This window comes from Musca autumnalis, unplaced genomic scaffold (assembly GCF_047663935.1).
Source record: "Musca autumnalis isolate F117 unplaced genomic scaffold, ASM4766393v1 scaffold_1, whole genome shotgun sequence".
Lineage (NCBI taxonomy): Eukaryota > Metazoa > Arthropoda > Insecta > Diptera > Muscidae > Musca > Musca autumnalis.
This window is the reverse complement of record NW_027411644.1, coordinates 222143966-222168130: the sequence shown is the minus strand read 5'-3', so window position 1 is coordinate 222168130 and position 24165 is coordinate 222143966. Positions and strand designations below refer to the sequence as shown.

At 35.8% G+C, this 24165-nt stretch overlaps 1 protein-coding gene across 8 annotated transcripts in view; it reads right to left on the bottom strand.

The window, feature by feature from the left end:
- 5-HT7 (5-hydroxytryptamine receptor 7) overlaps positions 1–24165 on the bottom strand; it is a 554635-nt gene that overhangs the window by 468175 nt on the left and 62295 nt on the right. For 2 of the 8 annotated variants that reach the window (XM_073960262.1, XM_073960264.1), the window contains exon 2: positions 11393–11433. The exons of the other annotated variants lie outside the window; for them this stretch is intronic. The gene's annotated coding sequence lies outside the window, so the exon portion shown is untranslated. The remainder of the gene's footprint in view (positions 1–11392; positions 11434–24165) is intronic. 8 annotated transcript variants of the gene reach the window in all.

Genomic DNA, 24165 nt, shown 5'->3' with positions numbered 1-24165 from the left:
TAAACACACATCCAATGGTCATTATCATTAACCTGACAATAACAAACAGAACACAAAATCAACACACAAACCATTCATTCGTCCAACCAATTTGCATACCATGTACGATGCTAGTTATCGGGTACCCGCTCACACTTTGCTGTAATCACCCATGAGCAATTGAACAGACGAACACATGTCTGTCAAGTTTTTGATGTGCCATTATGTGGCGTCAACAGCAGCAACGCCACTATCACTATCATCAGTGGTCAAATAATCGTAATAATAATTACAGTAAACTGCAATTGCATACCCGTGCCATTGCATCCAAGTTCCACTTGTGCTTCCGCTAAAACATTTCTTGATAACAAACATAAAAATTCGTTCGTTATCGGCAATGAACCAAGAACAGCAAATTGGAGAGTGCAATCTCCCAAAAAAGTGTAACAACAAAATCATCAAACACTTTCCTCTATCCCCTGGCAAATCACTCTTCAACCATAAACGAGTGGCAGGCATTAGCGAGACATGTTAATGCTTATCAACAGCTTGCCACTTGCGGATTGTAACGGTTTGGCCCCTTTGAGTTGTATTTCACGTTTGCTCTTTGTGACTCGCATTTCGTTCGCATCGGATAGTTTGTAATTACAAAATTTAAATGCAAACAATGTGTACGCCTGCATGTGTCGCAATGTAACTGAACATGTTGTCTATATGCATGGTCAGTGACAATGTTTATACACAAACGTGTATAAATATGTATGAATGTATGTTTGTACATAAAAAGGTACCTCAAAGCAGCTGTTATTTATAGTTCAGAAGGACGATGAATGACGATGATGATGATAAAGTTTCAACAACATGGGGTGTCATGATACCCAAACAAATGACATTGGCTCGGTCAATGACAACCAAAGTTTGTGCTAAGCTTTAAATTTGCATGAAAATCAGATATAGACGTTTAAATTGCCTAGATGAATTATTACAAAAGTGCATCGTAAGACATAGGGAGAAAAGTCTGACGACTATAGCAAATTGCTTTTTTAGTTAAATAAATTTTCCAGTACAAAATATTGTGTAACTTTTTGTAGGCGTCTATGGTCTATATCATTGGACCATTGAGTAAACGAACACTTGTAACATCAGTCTTCAAAGAGGTTTCTTTATGTGGGCTTTCATTTTTGCTTTCAGAATATGAAAGCAAAAATTACGACCTGTTAACGATAACACTGTGCAACAAACTTCGCGTCATGGTCTGGGGGTGCGAAACTCCATGTAGGGGTGATAGTATTCAGTTAGTAAATCAAAACCGCAAAAGCGATTTTGAGATGTGTGGCTGTCCGTCCGTCCGTCTGTCCATTATAAATTGTAAACACGCTCCAGGCCGCAATTATGGACCGATCGCCACGAAATTTTGTATGGAGGTCGGGTTCAGATCAGAATAGATCCCTATTCTCATTGGTGATGATCGTGAAATATTTAGCGGGTGAAATGGACCAAAAACATAATATTTAATTTTAAATAAGGTAAGAGTATATCACAAAGGAGAAGCTTGCAATTTGAGATGGCGATCGGATAATATTTAGAGGGTTAAATGGACCAAAACTTTTGTGTGAAAATTGTGAAAATTTTTAATATACAGCTTATATCTTAATTCCTGGGAGTGTCATTCCGGACAAGTGAGATATACTTGAAAGGGTTCTGTGTAGAGAACCACATTTTTATCCCATGCTACATTCTGTCTCTCCAAAAGTTTATGTAACACCACGAAATATTCGTCCTAGACCCCTTATTTGGTATACCAAAATTCATATCTGACGAGATAAAGCGATTAAGCGATGTGTGTCCGTCCATTAAAAATTGTAAACAAGCTTAAGGCCGCAATTATGGACCGATTGTAACGAATTTTTTAAGGAGGTTGCATTCGGGCCATAATAGAAATGATTAGTTTTTGCTGATGATCGTGAAATGTTCAGGGGATGAAATGGACCAAAACCAAAATTTTAACCAATTTTGTAGCGGCTCTGTAGGTCAAAATAATAACCCGCAAAATTTTTAACAAAGTTTGAGTTTATGATGAAGAAGAAGCGTACAAACCAACGTGAAGATAAGATAATACTTACCGAGTTGAGGACTGAAACTTTTGTGTGAAATTGGTAAAAAGTTCAATAACGTAGCGGTTAAACAACGGAAGTAGTAGAACTACATAAGTGGATTTCATTACATTTTAGTTTGTGTGAACTAAATTTTCCTTTCCTGCTACAAAAATGTCTTTGTCATGCTAGATAACTTTTTGGTTTGGTCATAAGTATTATACATTACATCTCTGATATTTGATAATTAAATTTTCACGATTGTCCAGGGATAGTGGTATAACGTATCCCATGGTCGACTCCGTCCGACTATAGACTTTTCTTACTTGTTTTTGTTATACTCCAATACATTTCAAAATTATGCAAAATCTGGACACATTTTGACGAATTTTTTAAACACATTTCTACAAGACTTTTTCGCTACAATTGTTTCCTAAAATATTAAGAATTACCTCTGTTTAAAATATGCATTTTGAAAATGCCAAGTTTATGCAGCAAAAACTACGTTATGGCGATTTAAAAGCAGCAAAATCTAATACCTTTCACTTTTTTACTGTTTCTTAAATTTTAAAAATAAGTTCAACTTTAACACTGTGCTACACGAAAAGTAAACAACATACGACTCTGCTATTTTGACTAGTGAGGCAGAATTTGGCACTCTTTAACCCTGTCAAGACAGATTATCAAAAATTTGTGTTTCAATTTTTCAATTAAGACCCTTTTTTTCAATCTTGCCCCAACGTGCGTCGGCAAGTTCACACTTCCTGAAAAAAAATGATTGCAAGGCCCGGGGAACCGCCTCCTGAAAAGAGGTTATATTAATTGTGTTATTACGTTTGTAACTCCTCAAAATATTTATTTTAGATCCCACTAGGTATATATATTCTTGATCAGCATGCTATTCTTACTTATTTGCAACAGTTTTAAAATCTTCCACACCACCCTATTATATTATAACTATTTACATCTGTTCCTCTATTTTTGTTATTTTACCTATTAAAATAATTGTGCATCTGTGTAGTTTTGACAATGTGTGCTGACAAGTTCAAAATGCACTACAGACATTTTTTTTATATCATATGGAGAAAAAAAACTAAGCGTTTTTTTTTTGTGGCAGATGTGTTTAACTACGTTTTGTTGGTTGCTCTTTTCCGCTTTCGGTTAGATCACCACTGCACGTTTTTTGTTGTTTATGCATTTTAAAGCACAGCAGTATAGTTTAGTCATGACATTTGTCATGTCATGGGGATAAGAAGAGATAACGTGTAAATGTTGTTGCTGTTGTTTTTGTGTTGCGCTTTTTGGGTTAATTGTAAAAATGTTGGTATGTATGTGCAAGGGGGATTTGAATGGCACTACACAGGTGTTGTTGTGTTGATGCCTTTTGAAAGACATCTAAGACATTCCATAAATATGTTTTTGAGGAGAAACACACATAACTGCTCTAGTAATCTCGGTTGGATGTGTAGTGAGAAAACAATAATTAGTTTTGGCAGATGTGGGGAAAAGTAAGAATCTCATTTAATCTCAGGTTTCTTAAAGTAATTACCATTTTTAGACACAATTGTCATAGGCGTTAAAGCCACATGGATAATTTCAAGCAACATAGTTTTCTTTATAGTTTTCGGCATGTCACTTGTATTCAAATTAAAACTAAATATTTCATATCTTCTAGCAGGTTTACATACCGCCTCATGCTGTGTAACTTGATTACCATTTTTTCTCCGCATCTGATATGTTTTGTTTTTCATCTGAGTTGGTAGAAAATAAAAGGAGCGAATTTATTTGGTTTTTATTCATTTAACATCTCCACATCAGGCGTTGGGATGACACAAGAGGGGCTGGCGTGGGGCGACGCAATCTTAATTAAATTGTAAACACAGGTGGTTAATGTGGTTAAACAGACATAGTGAATGAATGTTTTTACACATTTCCACATGAGAAAGCGCCAAGGGCTCTTCCGTCATTTGCATGCTGATGGGTAAATGATGTCGGCGGGGCAACAGAAGCAAAAAAAAAAAGAACTTCAACCGTTGTCATTTAGAGTGAATCCAGCAAAAAAGAAAAGAGAATGCACACAAAACGAATTACTCTACAAAAGAACAGCTTTGTCTCTCTGTGTGAGATTTAATCGAATTTCATTATCAAACATATTATGTGATTTATCACGCAATAGGGAAACATAATTCTCAGTTTTTTAACACATCATCAATTTAGGGACAATAGCGCAAAATAATCGAACGTTAATTGCAGTCTAACAAAGGATTCATTTTGTAGCAGTTTTTGTGAATATTCGAACTTTTGTAACTATGACATTTAATTATCTTTGAAATGATTTTGAATTTGGGTGGAATCTGGTAGTTATAGAGATAATATAGTGAATAAATTCTACACTGTAGATACATTAAAGTTTTAATGTATTTTCAATTTACAAGGTCTCAAATGGAGAGTTGATTATGATAATGTTCCCATTTGTTCTTGAAAGAATGAACATTTCAGTTTCAAATATAATATTTATTTATTTATTTCCATACAATGCCCATATTCTTTCTAACAAAAAAACCATATTATATTTTGGTTATTTCCTATGCCATGTTCATTAATTAATGTAATTAACAATGTATAAATACAGCTCCCCCATCCGACTAATTATAATTGCGTCATAGGGGAAAATAAATGTGGGAAACCATTAAGGTGATCAGGTATAAGTTCCATTCATTTCAATAAAACTTTTCCCACATTATATTTCATTATTGACAAACACACACTCGACAACGGAAACTCTTAATGTGTATTTTCAATAAATGTTTGTTGTAATGAACAAAACAAAAGCAGATACAAAGTCAACGAAGAGAAGTGATAAGTAGATATTCGAATAAAATCAAACAATAGAAAAAGTTTTATTTCGTATAGTGTTTTCTTATTAAAAAGCCATTGTTTTGATTGAAGGCAAATTAAAACACTAATAAATGTCAATCACAATCACGCCGGCAATAATTCATTCGTATATTTATGGTTTACAAATATTAGGATGACAAAGTGAATCAGAATGGTAGGTTTAGGGTGGACTGGAGCTGGCACACTATCGATAGTCTGAGTATAGTTTTGATAGCTGTCGTAAGGCTTCATTTATATCGGATTCCAAACCGATTATTTTTCCTATAATTCGCAACAAATAACCCAAAAAAGTGTTTCTTGTGGAAGACTTTAACGTTAGTCTTCGACAGCAATCCAAACGATAATCTTATTATCGATAGTTTGCCAGCTCTAGAATAGACTTGTTAAAATTCTGAGTCGATTTATGGATGGCCGTCCGTCTGTCTGTGCTAATAACTCTAGCATCCACAAAAATTGAGATATGATGCTGAAATTTAAAAAAAAAATGCGTCTTTTGTTTGCAGGCAGATCATGTTCGAAGATGGGCTGTATCTTTCCACGTTTTGGGGTAGACCCCATGCAACGGTACCGCCAATTTTTAGGTTATGGCCGAATCATGGGGGCTATGAACTTCATATTATACATTTGAATACTGGATTATATAGTAGACACCCTAAGCATATCCGGAGTACCATATGAAGATCCTATGACTTCTCCCGATGACGTAATTACAGCTTAAAGTACTCAAAATATGCAATTTTTACAAGGTCCGTCGTATATTTTCTATATTTTTTTGATATATACTCACCATAACTATTTCAAAAAAAAATCTCCTTAATATATTAATGTCGAAAAACCCACAAAAAATATTTATTTGTATCCGAAAATAACGAAAGTCTGGGTTAAACTCGTAAAAACCGATTTTGAGCTATATCTCAAAAACAAGAGCTGATGGAGAAAAACCGGGACCGGATTTGAAAATAACTAGAAACAACTGCAACTTCGGTTAAAACAAAAGTCCTGTTGACCAGTGTTATTTTTCATAACTTTCGACGTGTATAATCGAATTTAATATTGTTATGTCGATAAAGGACCAACCTAAGCTCTATGCAAAACTGGTTTAATAAATTCAATCGTGGCCGGCACTCGCTAAAAAACGAAGGTCATGAGTAGACAGCCCTATTTCTGGTCCGATTCATGTGAAATTTTGGGACTGGGCATATTTTTGGCTTCTGATTACATTGCAATCGAAACATATGACATATGCAAAATGCATAATTTTTGCATATGCAAAAATGTACATATTTTCTTATGCAACAAATATTTCAATAATAAGTACAAAAATGTTTTTGTGTACAATTTTTCTGTTTAAAATTCTCTTCAGACAAGTCAATAAAATAGAGTAATGTACAAGGCATATTTATACAAGGTAGTAGTGACAATCACATGTATTCTTACTATTTTTGTAAATTTAGTTTTCAAAATGTAATAGGGCCTACTCATGAAATTTGAAACTTCGAAATTTGCTACCATAAAATGTTTCTTTTCACCGTAAACGAGCAATAAAAATTACATACGTGAATTCTGAATGCGTTGTATTTACATTTTGATTCAAATTTGTTCTATTCTAGAGGATTTATGTTTTTCCTGAAAAAAATTTTGGAACGACCCTATTATTCAATATTTATCTTTGACAAAATAAACAATGTTGTTTTTGTAAATTTGTTAGTTGTTGTAATTCATGCATATACCTTACATAAATTTACCTTGGAAATGTATAACCACAGCCACAACCTTCAAAATACCGAAAATCGGGAGGTATCGTTCTATGCGGGCTATATGAAGGCCTAAATCTAAACCGACAAATTTTAGGTGGAAAGTTGTTTACCCCCAAGGAAGACTTAATACCAATTTTCAGCACAACCTTCTGGGCACAACCTTCAAAATACCAGAAATCCGGTGGTACCGTTCTATGGGGGCTATATGAAGACGTGGACCTATACCGACAAATTTCAGGTGGAAAGTTTTATACCCACAACGAAGACAATATGCCAAATTTCAGTCATTTCGGTGGGATATTGAGGCCACAACCTACAAAATACCGAAAATCTGGAGGTACCATCCTATGGGGGCTATATTAAGACGTGGACTTATACCGATAAATTTCAGGTGGAATGTTTTATACCCCCAACGAAATCTTAAATCCAAAATTCAGCCATTTCGGAGGGATATTGAGGGCACAACCTTCAAAATACCGAAAATCGGGAGGCTATATGAAGACGTGGACCTATGCCGAAAAATTTCAGGTGGAATGTTTTATACCCCAACAAAGACTGAATACCAATTTTCAGTCATTTCGATGGGATATCGAGGCTACAACTTTCAAAATACCGAATATCGGTAGGTACCGTTCTCTGGGGGCTACATGAAGACGTGGACCTATGCGGACAGATTTCAATTGTAAAGTTGCATACCCCTAACGAAGACTTAATACCAAATTTCAGTCATTTCGGTGGGATATTTAGACCACAAATCCTTGAATATATTTTTGCATATGCTCATTTCATGCTGATATGTAAACAATATGTCAAGATATGCACGATATGCAAAACATGCAAACCTTTCTGGACCTAATTCGTTTTATTTTGTAATAAAACGAGTTTCTGTCTAATCAGATTTTCTCTACGTCCATCCTAACCATATATGCATTTGCATAGGATTCCGCTGTCTAGTCGTCCAAAAACGGCCGTTGTGCCTGAAAACAAGTCGTGTGTGAACTGATATAGCAAGATCGTCCTTTGACGTAACGGGAGATAGAGGCATCCTTGGGCATTTCTTCCACCAGTACATATTTGATATTGCATGAACATCTGTACCTAAAAACGGTTTAATATCGTTGTATCCAGCACGATTGGACGTATAGAAGTTTTGAATACGATTATTATATCGTCACAGACTACGAATCTTGGATCTATGTGGGTGTTCGAATGCGAGCCAAATCCAACGAATGTTGTTCATGGAAGAAACACTTCTATGCAAATAGTCGCATGTTTCTACGGAAAAACAGACAATGTGGCGACTGTACGGCTTGAAAAACGTAGCAACAAGAGAAGAAGAATCATTGTGTGTCATGACAATGCGAGTTCTCACACCTCGATTCAAACTAGTGCCCGTTTGACCGGACAAAACGTGGAATTGACGGGTCATACCATGTTTTGGAGGTGTTTCATTGGGAATGGAAAAAGTGTTTCAACAATTGATCTGATCGCATGAAAAAGTACAAATCATGCTGGAGGAGACTACTTAAGAAAACAAAAAAACAATTTTTGATTGTAAATTTTCGCGTTTTCATTGGTAGGCCAGAAAGTCACCATTCATAAATCCTTGCTTTGGTGGAGTTCCCATAAAATGGTACCAACTGCATTCAGTTATTTTCAATATTTTACTTAAATTATCTATCAAATTTGCTGTAAATGTAATTGTAAATGTAATAAAAAAAAGCTTTTTCACGAAAATAATTAGACATAGGTCTTCGTTTTGAATTAGTAAAATTAGGTATTTTTAGGGTGTTAGACTCATTATCACACCGAATTTGGCTGACATTTGTTATTTAGTCTTCGGTGGGGCTACAAACATTCCCCCAGAATGTTGACTGTATAGCTCCACTTTTTGAGATATCCCACATAGAACGGTACCGCCAGATTTTCAAACATTCCCCCAGAATTTTGACTGTATATGTCCACTTTTTGACATATCCCACAAAGAACGGTACCGCCAGATTTTCAGTATTTTGAAGGTTATAGCCAATTTAAAACTTAAATAGCTGAAATTTAAAACGTAATGGCTTTTTTGTGTATTACTCGTACAAGTGGGAGTAACCCCTTAAATTTGTTTCAAAATCATAAAAATTCGTTTGTTATACCTCAGCCTTTAGCCTTAATATACACTTTGATACGACTAAAAATGTGCCTCATCGAAATAACGGTTTTAGACCCCAAGTATGTTTGGAGGAAATTCGTTTCAGACAATTTGGAGCCGATTTAGCCAAGTCCGACGGATCATCCGATTCGAACAAAATTTTGCCCTTCGTAATATTTTGCCCAAACTTAGTTTAAGTTCGAAGATGGTCCATATCGGTCCACTTTCTCGGGTTCCTCCCCACAAAAGTTCAACATTTTCTGTAAAATGGTGTGAACGAAAACTCTCGGAGGGAACAATCGATTTGGACTAAACATACTATATGCCATGTTTTGACCAAATAGTATCCTTCCAGATACATATCGGGTTCGAATATGGACTATATCGGTCCACTCCTTCGGGTATTTCCAACACAAAATACGAAAAAAGTAATGTTTTAGAGCTCCTCTCAGATCGTTTCGATTTTTTATACCCTCAGCATTTATGCTAACGAGGGTATATACACTTTCATACGGGCAAAATGCTAGCTGGCTGGAGCGCATGATAACTTTCGAACGGATCAACCGATTCGTTTAAAAATTTGGCATTCGACGATACAAGTTTTATCCACACTTCCTGCGAAAATAGTCCGAAAAGTGTAAAAACCCCTATGGCAGATTAACCGGTTTGGTCCCAAATTTGGCATTCGTAATATGTTGTTCAAACTTAGATTAAGTTCGAAAATGAGCCATATCTGTCCATTTCTGCCAGATATAAATCATGTTAGAATATGGACTATATCGGTGCACTCCTTCGGTCTACACAAAAATTCGGAAAAGTTCAGTTTAGAACCCGCTCTCTAATCGCTTTGTTTTTATTTGTAACAATTCGTGTTCGCTGTCTTATTATGACGGTACAATTTTTGTCCATACTTCTCAAGAAATTGGCTCGAAAGGTGTAAAAAACCTATATGGGACCATGTGTTGGGGCTGGAGCGCACAATAAATCTCGGACGGATTAACCGATTTGATCCAAAAATTTATTTTTTCCAAATTATTTGAAGTTCGAAGACGAGCCATATCGGTCCACTTTTTCAAGTACCTCCCCTACAAAGGTTAAAAAAATGTATTCGCTTCCCCCAATACGACGATACAAGTTTTTTTAGGGGCAAGTCCATACTTCCTTGGAAAATAGTCCTGAGAAAAAAAATGTAAACAACCCAAATGGTACAATGTGTATTGGCTGTAGGGCACGGTAACTCTCGAATGGATCAAACCAAACTTAGGTTAAGTTTGAAGATGGGCAATATCGGTCCACACCTTCCTAAAATAGTGCGCGCAATTACTCTCGAAAGCAGGAACCGAGTTGGTCCATACTCTGCACATAGTAATATTTCTGCAAATCTTAGATAAAGTTCAAATATATACAACACTTCGGAAAAGAGCAGTTTAAGATCTGGAATCACTTTGATTATTTTGATTCAACTTGTATTCGCTGCCACATTTACGTTTAACAGACAAAAGAAGAAAAAACTTTAAAAAATGTACCGTTATACTGCATTTTGTTCGGTTTTTTGTTATTTTTTGATTTTCCGCGTATTTTGAAGCAAATTCGTGATACAAAATTAATAAATTTTATATACGACATAATTATTGTGTTTGCTTAATTTTTTTGGTCAAAGGTTGAGTGTATATCTCCGCTGACTGACACTTTCTTACCTGTTCTAAACAACAGACGACTAGTGACCGCCACTATATTAATTTATGTGTAGGTATGGCTCATTTATATCCACCTTTTCTTTGATATTTAAAGTTTTCAAAAGTCCATAAATTTCCCTATTACATTTGCCACACTTACCAAATAAATATTTATGAACATTAATGTTATGTTTACTAAATTCTTGCAATAACATTTAATTACATACCCACCTACACACACTACGAACAGCTAGCCCACACATTGGCAGCATAAACCATTAAATATAATTAATAAATCATTTTTGGTCATAATGTTCTCCTTCTTCTCAGCTCCACACCCGCATTAACAAAACCAAAAATAGGAATAATGAAGAGCAACAAAAAATATGATAAAATTAATTTAGTTAAGTAGAATATTACATACAAATACATATACATAGAAACATACTATGATGAATATTCGTCTAAATCTAGCACTCATTTGCGCAGAAAACCCATGTTAACTTCAACCTCACCTTCGGTTTTATTTTCTGTGTCTCCCACTTTATGTAATTTAGTTAACACGTGCTGTTCGTACCTTGAATGATGAGGTACATTAGGTAAAGGAACAACAACTGTATACGGTAAACATCTCTTGACACATGATGTCATTAAAAATATGTTATACTGATGATGACAATGGTTAGTGATGTCAGTGGTAATGTGTTATGTAGCATATCCCTGATTTAGGTTGATATATGTACGGTGTATATCCAAGGTACAGTACTGTGATACCTTTTCATAAATAATTATTTTTTTTTAATGAAATGAACTTCTGTAACCTTTTATACATAAATACATGTCACTTACCATTACACACAGTTTATTGTTTCAACTGATTTTGAACATACCTAAAATTAATGAAGATAGTTAATAACTGTTTTTATATGGCTCATAGAATATGTATAAAATATGCTTCTAAATTAATATTTTAAAAATTATTTGGTTTGTACAATATCAACAAATCTGTTCAAACAAATTGGCACATGATGTAGGCAATAATGGATACCCAACAAGACCATAAATACGTAGATTTATGATGACGTGCCAATTGTTTCGATTGAACCACCCCGGCTAATTTCAAAGTGAAAAGCACAAAGCTTGATATGAGAAATTCTCTCGCTTTATATTCCAATTTAAAGTTTAACATTTTCCAAATGTTATTAGCCTAATTACGTTTTTATAGCGCAGGTATAAACCCAGGGGCAATATTCGGTTTTATGTTTTCCATGTTTTGAATATATCCTTTGAATTTTCCCTTACTGTAGTCAGTATTGGAAAGAGAGCTACGGATATTACAGTAATCTCACATAAACAATTGTTGTTTTCCTTCTGTTCGCTCAAGGCTGGTTAATGTTTGATAATTATGCTAAAATGTGTGTTTTACATTGGCATGGATGCTAATTATGGGCTTTACAATCTTAATCAACAAAAATTTCGAATAATAAACATTTTTGGTTTGTTTTTTCTTTCATTGAAGAGACAAGTGCATAATTTATGCGGGTAATTTGGTCGTGCGTTATGTCAAAAAATTTTCCTTTCCTCAGGCTTTGTATTCTTTTGTGACAATTACAGAACAGTAGTTGGAGAACGAACCGAAGAGAAGGTGTTTTAATAGACGAGTTATCCTACAAGAAGACCTTAAAATTTTCTATAAGATGAAATTTAAGATTTAGTGGTGTTCTAAATGAAGACCTTGTGAAATTCTATATAGAGATCTACAAGAAGGCAAATTGTTCTTCTTGTGGTCTTCTATACGATGACCTTGTGGTCTTATATACGAAGACCTTGTGGTCTTCTATATGAAGGCCTTGTGGTCTTCTATACTAAGACCTTATAGTCTTCTATACGAAGACCTTTTGGTCTTCTATACGAAGACCTTTTTGGTCTTCTATACGAAGACCTTTTGGTCTTCTATACGAAGACCTTTTGGTCTTCTATACGAAGACCTTTTGGTCTTCTATACGGAGACCTTTTGGTCTTCTATACGAAGACCTTTTGGTCTTCTATACGAAGACCTTTTGGTCTTCTATACGAAGATCTTTTTGTCTTCTATACGAGGAATTTTTGGTCTTCTATACGAAGACCTTTTGGTCTTCTATACGAAGACCTTTTGTCTTCTATACGAAGACCTTTTGTTCTTCTATACGAAGACATTTTGGTCTTCTATACAAACACCCTGTGGTCTTCTATACAAAGACCTTTTGGTCTTCTATACGAAGACTTTTTGGTCTTCTATACAAAGACCTTGTGGTCTTCTATACGAAGACCTTGCGGTCTTCTATACGACGACCTTGTGGTCTTCTATAGGAAGACCTTGTGGTCATCTATAAGAAGACTTCTGCTATATGAAGACTTTGTGGTCTTCTATACGAAGACTTTGTGGTCTTCTATACGAAGACCTTGTGGTCTTCTATACGAAGGCCTTGTTGTCCTCTTATACGATGACTTTGTGGTCTTCTATACGAAGACCTTGTGGTCTTCTATACGAAGATCTTGTGGTCTTCTATAAGAAGACCTTTTGGACTTCTAAAGGTAGACCTTGTGGTCTTCTATACGAAGACCTTATGGTCTTCTATATGAAGACCTAATGGTCTTCTATACGAAGACTTTATGGTCTGTTATACGAAGACCTTTTGGTCTTCTACACGAAGACTTTATTTTCTTCTATACGAGAACCTTGAGGGCATATACGAAGACCTTGTGGTCTTCTATAAGAAGACCTATTGGTCTTCTATAAGTAGACCTTTTGGTCTTCTATACGAAGGGCTTGTGGTCTTCTATACGAAGACCTTGTGGTCTTTTATACGAAGACCCTGTGGTCTTCCATAGGAAGACCTTGTTGTCTTCCATAGGAAGACTTTGTTGTCTTCTATACGAAGACCTTATGGTCTTCTATACGAAGACCTTATGGTCTGCTATACGAAGACCTTATGGTCTGCTATACGAAGACCTTATGGTCTTCTATACGAAGACCTTATGGTCTTCTATACGAAGACCTTATGGTCTTCTATACGAAGACCTTGTGGTCTTCCATAGGAAGACTTTGTGGTCTTCTGTACGAAGACTTTGTGTTCTTCTATACGAAGACTTTGTGTTCTTCTATACGAAGACCTTGTGGTCTTCTATACGAAGACCTTGTGGTCTCCTATACGAAGACCTTGTGGTCTTCTATACGAAGACCTTGTGGTCTTCTATACGAAGACCTTGTGGTCTTCTATACGAAGACCTTGTGGTCTTCTATACGAAGACCTTGTGGTCTTCTATACGAAGACCTTGTGGTCTTCTATACGAAGACCTTGTGGTCTTCTATACGAAGACCTTGTGGTCTTCTATACGAAGACCTTGTGGTCTTCTATACGAAGACCTTGTGGTCTTCTATACGAAGACCTTGTGGTCTTCTATACGAAGACCTTGTGGTCTTCTATAAGAAGACCTTTTGGTCTTCTATAAATAGACCTTGTGGTCTTCTATACGAAGAGCTTGTGGTATTCTATACGAAGACCCTGTGGTCTTCTATACGAAGACCTTGTGGTCTTCTATACGAAGACCTTGTGGTCTTCTATACGAAGACCTTGTGGTCTTCTATACGAAGACCTTGTGCTCTTCTATACGAAGACCTTGTGGTCTTCTATACGAAGACCTTGTGGTCTTCTATACGAAGACCTTGTGGTCTTCCATAGGAAGACCTTGTTGTCTTCCATAGGAAGACTTTGTTGTCTTCCATAGGAAGACTTTGTGGTCTTCTATACGAAGACCTTATGGTCTTCTATACGAAGACCTTATGGGCTTCTATACGAAGACCTTATGGTCTTCTATACGAAGACCTTATGGTCTTCTATACGAAGACCTTATGGCCTTCTATACGAAGACCTTGTGGTCTTCTATACGAAGACCTTGTGGTCTTCCATAAGAAGACCTTGTGGTCTTCTATACGAAGACCTTGTGGTCTTCCATAGGAAGACCTTGTTGTCTTCCATAGGAAGACTTTGTGGTCTTTTATACGAAGACCTTATGTTCTTCTATAGGAAGACTTTGTGGTCTTTTATACGAAGACCTTATGGTATTCTATACTAAGACCTTATGGTCTGCTATACGAACACCTTATGGTCTTCTATACGAAGACTTTATGGTCTTCTATACGAAGACCTTATGGTCTTCTATACGAAGACCTTATGGTCTTCTATACGAAGACCTTATGGTCTTCTATACGAAGACCTTATGGTCTTCTATACGAAGACCTTATGGTCTTCTATACGAAGACCTAATGGTCTTCCACACGAAGACCTTATGGTCTTCTATACGAAGACCTTATGGTCTTCTATACGAAGATATTGTGGTCTTCTATACGAAGACATTGTTGTCTTCTATACGAAGATATCGTGGTCCACTATACGAAGACATTGTGGTCTTCTTTACGACGACCTTGTGGTCTTCTATACGAAGACCTTGTGGTCTTCTATACGAAGACCTTGTGGTCTTCTGTACGAAGACCTTGTGGTCTTCTATACGAAGACCTTGTGGTCTCTATACGAAGACCTTGTGGTCTTCTATACGAAGACCTTGTGGTCTTCTATATGAAGACCTTGTGGTCTTCTATACGAAGACCTTGTGGTCTTCTATACGAAGACCTTGTGGTCTTCTATACGAAGGCTTTGTAGCTTCTACAAAAAGGTTTCGTGGTTTCCTATACGTAGACTTTGTGGTTTCTATAAGAAAACTTTAGGTCTTATGAACTTAGTAAGACTTTGTGGCCTATTATAAGAATACCTAGAGATTTTCTATAAGAAGACCTCATTTAACCCAGATATGCCCAACGTCCTATATATAGGACACACAAAATGCTTGCTAATTTGATATGTTATGTTTATCAAAGTACCGTTTATTTTGGTGATATACTCAGTACACATCTGTAGCTCTTGGGATATTATACGATTCCATTATTTTGAGCTACTATTTTTGAGTTTTGAGGTCTAGTTTGTCGAAGTTGCCACCTATCGCTTAGTTTTTACAATGATTTGCGTTATGACCGATTAATTATTGGGTAGTTTTATAACGAAAACATACACGATGTGGAGCCTACTACGAAAAAACGTTAACAAGATGCCGAAAAGGTGTCTTTGGACTATATGTCAAAGGTTTTGTGTCCCATAACTCCCAGTTATATGATAAAACCTTGTGTCCAAAAGCGGCCTCAAAAACCACTTTTTTCAAAAAATTTTTAAAAAACATATGAACATACTGTTATTATTTCACATTTGCTTCTAAAATAATATAAAAATAATTTTAAAATGATCACGATCAAGCAATGGGCATATCTGGGTTAATTCACGAGTCACTTGGGCCTCTAACAGAAGTCATCTTGGATTTCTATAAGAAGATTCGAAGGCTTCCATAAGAAGCCTTCTATGGGTTCTATAAAAAGACTTTATGGGTTTCTAAAAGAAGAACTTGAGGTCTTATATTGAGGTCTCCTATTTGAAGAACTTAGTGTTTTCTATTCTATTTCTTGAGTTCTTCTATAAGAGTAACTTGGTATCCTCTATAAGATGAACTTGTGGTCTTCTTTAAATGATCTGATCGTCTTCCATAAAAAATACCTTAGGATCATCTGTGGGAGGACGTTTTTGTCTTCCATAAACAGGCCTATCAGATTTCGGTTTTTGGGAGGATTTTTGTATTGGAATATCTGTTGGTATTAGACCTCAAAAATTCTTAAATATTTTTTACGTATGGAATAATGAGTTTATATTGGATTTCGTAAATTTAAATTTGACTAAAGTCTATAACAACTTGCCTCATTTAAGAACCCCCACAGTGAACATTCCATAACTTAATTCTAAAAGTTAATTTCCATGAAATAGTCCATATGTTATTTACCAGTATGGCTTCATCTTTTCCTAATTTTTTATGTTCATTCAAAATTAATGTTTTTAATCCTATAGCACCCATCTGCATGACCCCCGCATACCGCACACATCATTAATGCAAAATCATGATGATGTAAATACATCATCGTAGCAAACAACAGGGATTTGAACTTTGAGTTGACTTCCGCTGAACTTAACATCACCTCCTGTTTCGCAGCCACCAAGGAGGAAGTTTGGCTGATTTGGTTTGCTGTGATTTTTTAGAGGGGTGGGGAAAGGGACTGCTTTTGTTGATGTGATTTTTTCTTCGCTTGATTGGTATCTAACAGAACACTCTTTCACACACACGCATCCACCCATGCTCTGCTACTTCAACATTAAATCATTAGCTAAAATCATTTTATAAAAGCCAACTTCGTGAATGGATTTTTACCAATACAGAAGCAAACATGTCAACAAAAAATATAAACTGAACGATGCCAGTATTTATTTAACCTTAAAGTCAAACGAAAAGAAACCTACCAAACTACCTACCCATCATCCTGTCAGGCATTCAGTGAAGCCAAACAAGTCAACCAAACTCAAATACTTGAATACACAGTTTCATGTTGACGTTTTTTATTTTCTTTGCTTCACATCGCTTTCGATATCGCTGGCAGTGAGTGGTTTTGTGCGCCTCACCACTCGGCTTCCTTTTCTGTTATGCTAAATCCCACAAGCCTCCGTGTGACAGCAGTCTGACAAGAAAATTCGTCTTGTTTGTTATGTTAACATAATTTTTTAAACATTCAAACTCTGGGCCATTAGTTGTGCAGGAAAAGGGGGATGTGGTTAAAAACAAAAAATAACGGAACAAGCCAACACCCAGCATTTTGTTTAAGTCACTCATGATTTCCCACCAAATTCGTTATATCTTGTTGTTGTTATCATTTTTTAATGTCAGAGCGCAAGCAACATAATTATCAGAAAATTGCCATCTTAATAAATAAGGTGCAAATCTGGCAGACATATCTGTATGGAGCTCCAGGGAATACAAACGATTTTCGCATAATCAGCAGGTTTAGAAAATAATACGAAATGTTGAATGAAATATTGTGAACATTGTCTTTACTAAAATCTGAGCATTGTTTTTTTACTTTTGTTTTATTTCTTGACGATACGATGAACTGACTTAGGTCAGATGATCTGTCTTGATTTTAAAAACAACAGAAATTTTGACATTCGCAACATCACAGTGATTTACAATCCAATTAAACCGGGTTATGTGGTCTGTGCTCGTTTGCACATCGTAGAAATACCATTAGTCTAATAATACTGTGCTACATAAGAAATATGCAGGGGTTCTGATTATTAATTCGGTTTTTTGGAATCCATGCAAGACGAAAATATTTTTAGTTTCTTTAGGTCACTTCGTTTTCTATAACCTCTATCATAGTATGGAGGGTGTATTAAGTTTGTTTCTTCGTTCCTAACGCATATAAATAATTTGGAGTATACTTTTTCTTGTTCGCATGTTTTTCTCGCTAGTTCGTGCGAATGATAACTCTTTAAACTTATATCACGATCGCCACAAAAACAACATTCAATACGTCTGAAGATCGGCTTAACCACTCGTGAAACGTAGCGTAATGGTTGAATGTGTGGGACTTCGGTAGACTCCTAATTTTTCAATGTATATAATAGGTCTAATAAGCTCAACTCGAAAGAGAATTAATCAAATATCACTATAAATGACCTTCGCCTTAATAAGGCAAAAATAAAAAATAATTTCAGCATGAGCCAGGCTGGGATTCGAACCTGGGTCTCCGACAACTGAGTGTCAAGGTTGCCGGAGTCTTAGCGTTCTGAGCCACCGTCAACTTGTCAAAAACTTTAGTAGACAATAATTAATGATCAAAAATCTTCTGATATGGGAGAACAATTACTAATGACGTAGGAATAAAACTTACCATAGTATTTGTGAACATTGAAAAATGGGATTACCAAGCGGGACTATAGGAAAAGTTTGGAGTTTCAATAAACTGACATAATTTCGCATATGCATTTATCTAATGAAGTGTGATATATATACTAGTTCCCAAGCTTTGCCTTCGTCTGCCACAAAAACAACATTCAATACGCCTGAAGATCGTCTTAACCACCCGTGAAACGTAGCGTAATGGTTGAATGCGTGGGACTTCGGTAGACTCCTAATTTTTCAATGTATATAATAGGTCTAATAAGCTCAACTCGAAAGAGAATTAAGAAAATGGATTTGGTAGGCCAACTTCTTCGTGTACTTCCCAAACAAAAATTTAAGCTTTCAATGTTATGTGCATTTTATTGGCTGTTTGAAGATACTTTTATTTTTATCCCTCAGCATTTATGATTGACACTAACGAGGGTATACGGGCAAAATGTGCCTCATCGAAATAATGGTTTTAGACCCCAAATATGTTTGGACGAAATTCGTTTCAGACAATTTGTAGTTGATTTAGCCATATCCGGCCGTCTGTCGGTCTGGCTAGCTGGCTGGAGCGCACGATAACTCTCGAACGGATAAATCGATTCGGTTCAGAATTTGGCTTTCGTAATATTTTGTAAAAACTTAGTTTAAGTTCGAAGATGGGTTATATGGGTCTACTCCTTCCGGTTTCCGAAAATGTTCGGAAAATTTGTGTGCACTATAACTCTTGAAGGGAGTAACAGATTTCGCCCATACCTTGCGCGTCGTGAAATTTCTACCAGACTTAGATGAGGTTCCAATATAGACTCAATCGGTCCACATATTCGGGTACCTCCCAATTAAAAGTTCGGAAAAGTTCAGTTTCAGGACCTGCTCTCGAATCGCTTTAATTTTGGGTGTAACAACTTCTATTCACCGCCTCCCTTACGACGGCAACCACTAACCACGGTGTCATAGGGGTTTTTTGCACTTTTCAGGCTATTTGCTCAGGAAGTATGGACTTGCCCCGGATGAAAATAAGGACAAATGAACAAATAGCCTGAAAAGTGCAAAAAACCCCTATGATACCGTGGTTAGTTGTTGAAGCGCAAGATAACTCTTGAACGTATCAACAGACTAGGTTCAAAATTTGGCCTTCGTAATATTTTGTCCAAACTTAGTATAAGTTCGAAGGTAAGCCACACCACTCTTCAGTTACCTCCCTCACAAAAGTTCCAAAACTGCTCGGACAAATCCTGCGCACGATAACTTTTGAAGGGAGTGACCGATTTGGTCCATACTTTACACATCCTAATACATCTGCCCTATGTGTGTCAGGCTTTAATTTAGACTATATTTGTCCACTCATGCGGGTACCTCCCACACAAAGAAATTGGATAAATTCGCTGCCTCAATTACGACGGTAAATGCTTTTTCAGGGGCAAGTCCATACATCTTGTGAAAACAGCCCAAAAGTTGTCCAAACTTAGTTTCAGTTCGAAGATTGGCAACAAGTTCCTGTACTTCCCTTCAATATTTAAAAAATGTCACTAAAATGGTATGCACGGTATCCCTTGAACGGGGCAACCAAATTTATCCAAACGTTGTCCAAATTTACTTTAACTTCTAAAATGGCCGATATCGATCTTCTCTTTAAATTACCTCCCCCACCAAAGTTCAACAATTGTGTAGATCTGTCCGTAGATGAAAGTTTTAATTCACATAGGCAAAGCCGACTGAATCTTTTTTTATTAGTTTTTAGCTTATGTGGCCCTTATGGTCTTTATCAAAACAAGTTTTTTTCATCGAAATTTACATAATTTCTGGGATAAGCTCTAAAACCCGCTGGCTTCCTCTTAGGGATGATTTTTCACATTTTTATCGCAAAATTTTTGGAAAATTGTACAAATTTTACAACGCACATGTGCTGAATCAGGTCTCCATAAATAGCTGTTAATTGATCGCTTTGTGTCATTCAACAAGTCCCGAAAAGTAGTTTTTTTTACTAGGCGTTGTCGACCCTCAGCCTATGTTAATTGAACCTTTCATCTACCGACAGATCGAATACCGGCTACAAAACCAAAATCCTTATCCCCAAAATTATGTATTTAAAGGGGTTTCAAAATTGTGTGGCCCTTTTTGGACATTTGACCTTGCCGACAAAGATGTGGATTTCGGTTAAACCTCAAAAGTGTTGCGAAGGAGGTACTTGAAGGAATGGATCGGCATAGTTGATTTTGGAAGTGGATCTTAATTTGGGAGTCATTTCTTTTCGACAGATATCGCGCCATCTAGTCATTTCAGTTGTTCAACGTATACCACCACAAACTTGCCCACGAAAAATATTATATTGCTGTAAACAGGATCATAACGAGTAGCAGCGTTATAAATTTCAAAAGGATCTTCAAACAGACCCTAAACTGCACTAAAACAAAAATGTTGAACTTTTTCGCAGCTCAACTAAATTTCGACAAACTATTAGAAGATCCAAAAATTGGACCAAATCGTTTGCTCCGTTCAACTGATATATCGCGTAACTTTTTTGTGATTTTTTTTATTTTTTGGGGGGGAGCTACCGGAAATTGTGGACCGATATTGCCCGTCTTAGAACTTAAAGTAAGTTTGGGCAAAATAATTTGCAGCCCAAATTCTGGACCAAATCGATTGATCAGTTCTACAAGTATAGTGCATTCCAACCGCTACACATGGTGCTATATGGGTTTTTTTCAGTTTTCGGGCTATTTTCTTAGGAAGTATGGACTTGCTCCTGAAAAAAGTTACTTGGTCGTAATTAGGGTAGCGAATACAAGTTGTTACAACAAAAAGCGATTCAAGAGCAGGTCTTAAACTGAACTCACCCGAAATTTGTGTGTACCCGAAGGAGTGGATCGATAGAGTCCATATTGGAACTTCATCTATGTCTGGTAGAAATTTTACGATGTGCAAAGTTTGGTCCATACTTTGCACATCGTAAAATTTCTACCAGTCATAGATGGAAGGTTACTCCCTTTAAGAGTTATCGTGCGCATGACTTTTCCTAACAGTTTTGAACTTTTGTGGTGGACGTATCTGAAACAGTAAACCGATATGTCTCACCTTCGAATTTAAATTAAGTTTAAACAAAATATAACGAAGGTCAAATTTTGAACCAAATCGATTGCTCCCTTCGAGAGTTATCGTTCACATCAATTTACAGAAAATGTTTGAACTTTTGTGAGGGAGGTACCCGAAGGAGTAGACCGACATGGCCAATTTTCGATTTTATAGTAAGTTTGGGCAAAATATTACGATACCCAAAATTTGGTTCGAATCCATTGATCCATTCGAGAGATATCGTGTGCACCAACAAGACAGACAGACAGGCAGATCGATTCAAAATTGTCTGAAACGGATTTCGTCCAAACATACTTGGGGTCTAAAATCATTATTTCGATTAGGCACATTTTGCCCGTATGAAAGTTTATATACACTCGTTAGCATAAATGCTGAGGGTATAAAAATGGCAAAAATGCTTATAAATAAAAAAAATTAAATGATTTTGTGCGGAAGGTTTTTTATAGGATCACCTTATAATTAAGAGTTTTTATAATCTTAGGTAAAGGCTCATCAATACTAGGTTGTAAAAAAAGTCATAACCGTTATATACATACTTTGTCGGAAATATTTCAATGTGTTGCACATGGAATGACAAAATGGTTCAAACAAATTCTGAAAGTTTCACGCAGCGTATGATTCATATTTAATCGATATTAGCTTTTGTAAATTATACGCCCCATTAAACACAACACCAGACATATTGTACAAAACTTATGTTCTTTCGAATATTATCATTTCTCCTGTTGTAGTTGTTGCTGCTGTTGTTGTTGGATATTGTCTTCATTAGTAAAACATATTATGAAATATGGGAAAAACTTAGTAAAGATACGAAAATATGATTTATGACTCTTGAAATATCATTCATTCACTTCTCTTTTAACTTTTTCTTTCCGACTACCCCTTGAGATTAAACGAAAACTAAAAAGAAGAAGAAAAACAATTGCATTTGTATTGATTTACTACTATTTACAGAAAAGTAGCAAAACAAATGACATAAATTTATTGCTTTGGAAGTTTATCGTTATGCGGAAGTTTTTCCTTTGGGAATGGTTTTGAAAACGAAATATGAAAATATAAATAAATAAACATTTCTTGTACAAAATGTCGAAAGGAGGCAGCACAAGCACAAAGAGTTTGTTTAATTCAGATTTTTATTTTAATTGACTTCAAACTGGATTAGCCCTCGGAGAATACAAACGAAAGTTGTAAGCAAGCAAATGTAAGCTTTATTAAAAATTCAGATTTAAATCTGGCCCTACCGTGATGATGATAACATACCAATTTAATTAAGTTAATAAATTTGTAAATTTTTTCCTGCCTGTTTGTGGACCCCTGCCAAGAGTTGGTGATTTATATTTATATGCCTGCTGGCTGGCTGAATGGCATGTTTTATTTTCCACTCAGAAAAAAAGGGAGATACTTTGTGTGTATGTAATTTTTTTTTGTTTTCTTTTTGTTTCATTTCTTTTATTATTTTAGTTTTTAAATGAATGTGGACTGAAAAGTGCTGGACAAATTTGTTTCCCTTAATTCAAATTTTAAAACGAAACATTAAAAATTCACTTTGAATAGAGAATGTGGGACCTCAAACAAATGATGTGGTGGATGCCAACAAAGTGTTTAAGGTGTCAGCGCAATTTTAACAACATTTCATGTGCATCTCCTCCATGGAAAATAAAACGCCATTTACACTCGGCAAAAAATACGTTGCATAATATTGAACCAAAATTATAATCCTATTTATGATATATCTCCCCCTTTGCCCATTTCAAATCTTAGTGTATTTTACTGATAGTCCACAATTTTTCAGCCCGTTCGTCTTATTATTGTATCATTTCTCTCGGTTCGACTTAACTCACTTGTTCATCTTTCTTTATTTATATACGATTTAATTTGTTTGTTGTTAATTAATTATATTTATATTTGAAAAGGGGTAGTCCGCGTCTAAAACGGTTTATGTAAACAATGCCAACATGTACGATTATGCAAGTGAAAAGAAAAACAAAACAAAAGAGTAATGAATGATTTAAATCGCTTTAGGAGAAAACATTTTTATATCCTCCACCATAATATAGAGGGTATATTAAGTTTGTCATTCCGTATGTAACACAACGAAATATTCGACAGAGACCCTATGAAGTCTGTTAAAATCATGATAGGTGTCACAATATCTAAGATAAATCAATGACATATTGTATAGACATGTTTAATAGTCCCCAGATCTTTTGTATTGAAAATTGGCTATATCGGTCAACGTTTTGGAGTACCTCTCATATAACGATTTAAGGCCTTGTAGAAGATTAGAAGAATTTTTCATCTGAAGTAACTATAATTAAGCACTTAAAGGACTAAGTGGTCAGAAAATTTCTCTATGAATCGACCAAATTCTTTTTTTTTTGGAAAATGAAAATCTGAATGTTTGGCTCCCATAAAAAACAAAGATTGGTAGGGGGTACGGGTTATCGTTTACCGATCATCATTTTATAGAATTGGGTTCTTTAGCCACAACAATGCACTGGTAAAGTTTTTTCATCGATTGGACCATAATGACGGCCGTTATAGAATTTTCGTGAAAATTCACCATTGTCCCCATAAAAATTACAGTCGAAATCGCTTATAACGTCGGTCAAGGGACCGACCAAAATCGGACGCTATAAGCGATAGTCGTTATAAACGATATTTATAAAAGAGGT